This window comes from Ascaphus truei, chromosome 19 (assembly GCF_040206685.1).
Source record: "Ascaphus truei isolate aAscTru1 chromosome 19, aAscTru1.hap1, whole genome shotgun sequence".
In the NCBI taxonomy this organism is placed as follows: Eukaryota; Metazoa; Chordata; class Amphibia; order Anura; family Ascaphidae; genus Ascaphus; species Ascaphus truei.
In genome coordinates this window covers 989318-993267 of record NC_134501.1, presented here as the reverse complement: position 1 = coordinate 993267, position 3950 = coordinate 989318, and positions in this window count along the sequence as shown.

Sequence of the window (3950 nt, the reverse complement as noted above, 5' to 3'; positions counted from 1 at the left end):
TATTACTGTCTTAGATTTCTTAATGTATGTGTAAATAATGGTAAATAGAAGGTAAAAACTTCAAGCAGCAATCCACCCCCCGAAGCCTATATGAGCTGAACTGATAGAATGTTAGTATATTGCTTCCCGCCCTTTAAAAAATAAAAATCACGAATTTCCTATTCTCGAGCCTCTTAGGCCCAGATCCAGAAAAGGGCGCAAATGGCTAAACTTTAGCATGTCTTTACTTCCAATCATATGAATGGGACCTTAGGCGTGCTAAAGGTTAGCCCCGTTTTGTGGATCTGGGCCATAGACTGCAATGGGCTATGAGGAAAGTTTCATTATATCAGTCTAGGACATTAGATCGCGGGCGTTTAGCCGCGTACTCACCTCACCACTGTAACTCTCGGCCACTAAAGGTACGTCAATAACCTTAGCCCTTACAATAAACCCCCTAATCATAACCTTTAATACTAATTCTACCTGCTACCCTAAAACCCCTTACCATAGGCTCTAAAACCAACTAAAGTTAGCCCCCTACCCTAAAACTTACCTTCTCGTAGAAGCGGCCAGTGGCGGAGCTGCTGTAGCAGAGGGTGCCCCCTGCGGCTAAACATCGGCAGGGAGTTGGTCGCGTCACGATGCATTTTTATTTATTTTTAAGTTATTGTTGTAAACGCGGGAGGGGTTAGATCTTCTCTGGCTGCTCCCTTAGGGTTTCCAGGTGTCCAGTATTGATCCGGACTCTCCTGGATTTGGAAACTCTGTCCAGTAAAAGTGTGAGTTAATACTGGACATGAATGTGTCCGGTATTACCTCTCTGGACATACTGACCCGATGGCTTGGGGGCCGCAGGATTTCCCCCAACAGGGAGAGAGCAGAACTGTTGCTAGGGGGCTGGGCAGTTTCCTCCATCCTGATTGGCTGCTGCTGGGTAATGCAGCCACTCAGGAGAAGGTGTCAAGAGCCAGGGGTGGGGCCACTGAGAGGAGGAAACAGCATGGACCGGAGAGAGGTGTGTGTGTGTGTGTCTCTAGAGCTTTGCACCTTCCACCATTCTGTCCAGTAGCTTTGGACACACCACCTTACACCCTATTCCCTTCTGTGATGTCACTGTGTGATGTCACAGTGTATTCAGCGAGCGCTTGTACAGCCAGAGTCGCCCCTCCCCCCGCTCCTTTATTAGTTCTCTGATAAGGAAAGGCTGGGATAAGGGTAAAGAAAACACTTGATTGACAAACACTTCCCTTTTCAGGGGCCCCTAACAAATGTAAGTGGCTGACTATGTGGGATTGCACCTTTAATATGTTGCAGCTTTCACTGTTTATTTATTTATATTCCCATTTTATTGTATTTCCATCGAACAGAAGGGGGCGCCTTTGCCTGCTAAATGGCATTACAAATGTAATTTGGGATTGTTGTCTTCTCCATGGTGTGTGTGTGCATACACATACGTGTATATATATATATTTATTTATATTCCCATTTTATTGTATTTCCATCGAACAGAAGGGGGCGCCTTTGCCTGCTAAATGGCATTACAAATGTAATTTGGGATTGTTGTCTTCTCCAAGGTGTGTGTGTGCATACACATACGTGTATATATATATAATATTTTCCATACATATAATATTTTCCATATATATATATATATATAATATTTTCCAGGGGGAACGCGGTGGAACTCAGTTCTCTTTTCATAGACCATTGGGTACATTTTATAGCATTATTGAGATATTGTAATCTCAAAAAAACGAATTTTTATAAGTTTTATAAAACAAGTAGAATGTAATAATGATTAGATTAGAAATTTTCAATATATAGCTATATCAAAGAAGATGCACTCACAAAAACAATGGTATCCTGCCACGGGTGCACGTCGCTCCAATGAGGGACAAAATGAAAAGAAGACTGGATGATACTTTTGAGTCAAAACAATAGTGAATTTATTTGTGAAATCATATTACATCAACGTTTCAGTCCTATTAAGGGCCGGCCTTAGGGCTCCTTACCTTCGGGAGCTCGGTCACCCCCTCCTGCCAGCACCAGGATCCAACTTTCCCCCGACCGGAGGGGGGAGCTGGAGGAGGGCTGCTCGTTACAGGGGGGGTCCTGCTGCCAGCGTGCTGCCTTGGGCCCCGCAAAGCCTAAACCAGGCTCTTTTATCAAGATAAAAAACAATAATAAGTAATAAGTAGCTGTACAGTATTATTGGTGTTTATTTATTTATTTATAAAATATTTTACCAGGAAGTAATACATTGAGAGTTACCTCTCGTTTTCAAGTATGTCCTGGGCACAGAGTTAAGACAAATAATACAGGTTTACAAATACATTTACATAATGAGCAGGGTATACATTATATACAAGACATTGCATGCACAGTTAAAGATAATTTGTATTATAGGCGTATGAAACAATTACAGACCACATTAAAATGTGTGACAGCCTTAGATTTGAAAGAACTTAGACTGGTGGTGGATGTGAGCGTCTCTGGTAGGTTGTTCCAGTTTTGGGGCGCACGGTAAGAGAAGGAGGAGCGGCCGGATACTTTGTTGAGCCTTGGGACAATGAACAGTCTTTTGGAGTCTGATCTCAGGTGATAGGTGCTGCATGTGGTAGGGGTGAGGAGCTTGTTCAGGTAGCTGGGTAGCTTGCCCATAAATAATTTGAAGGCAAGACAGGAAAGGTGAACTTTGCGCCTAGACTCGAGTGATGACCAATCTAGTTCTTTGAGCATTTCGCAGTGATGTGTGTTATAGTTGCATTGGAGAATAAAATGACAAATTGAGTTGTAGAGGGTGTCAAGTTTGCTAAGGTGGGTTTGAGGTGCCGAGCCATATACTATGTCTCCATAGTCAATAATTGGCATTAACATCTGCTGTGCGATACGTTTTCTAACCAGGAGACTTAGGGAGGATTTGTTCCTGTAGAGTACCCCTAGTTTGGCATAGGTCTTGGTTGTCAGGGTATTAATGTGTATCCCGAATGTTAAGTGGGAGTTAAACCATATGCCCAGGTATTTAAAACTAGTAACAGGAGTTAGGGTGGTGTTAGCGTTGGTTGTAAGCTGGAGCTCAGTCGCTGGAAGCTTTAAAAATTTAGTCTTGGTCCCAAACACCATTGTTACAGTCTTGTCAGTGTTTAAAAACAGTTTGTTTTAGGAAATCCAGTTTTCGAGTCTGAAAAAGTCAGACTGAAGTATGTGTTGAAGGTCAGAGAGGCTATGGCTGTGTGCATATAGGATTGTGTCATCTGCATACATGTGTATTGAGGCTTCCTGACAAGATGTAGGAAGATCATTGATGAACACTGAGAAGAGTAGGGGCCCCAGAACAGAGCCTTGCGGGACGCCACAGGTGATAGCCAGGGGGTTAGAGTTAGCGCCAGAGATGGACACATGTTGTGATCTACCTGATAGGTAGGACTGAAACCAGTTTAAAGCATGCTTCCCTATTCCAGAGCTCTGGAGTTTGTTGTGATCAACAGTATCAAAAGCCTTTGCAAAATCTAGGAATACTGCACCAGTGAGTTGACCCCGGTCCATTCCACACTGGATTTCATTGCAAACTTTTAGCAGGGTAGTTACGGTAGAGTGTTTGGGGCGAAAGCCAGATTGGAATTGGCTAGGGAAATTTGTCTTGTTATAGTAATCGCTTAATTGGGAGAGGACACATTTTTCCATGACTTTGTATAGGATAGGGAGAAGTGAGATTGGTCTGTAGTTTGAGACAGTGTTTTTGTCCCCACTTTTGAAGATTGGGACATCTCTGGCAGCTTTCCAGGTCTTAGGGATATGGCCAGCAGACAGGATAGAGTTGACTATTGAAGCAATTGGTTTGGCAATTGCTGGGGCACCAAGTCTAAGGAACCTAGATTGTATTAAGTCAGGTCAACATTGGCTGCTTAGTTTTAATTTGAGGAGCGCTTGTGTACTCTTCTCTTCGGATACTGGGCCAAATTGAAAAT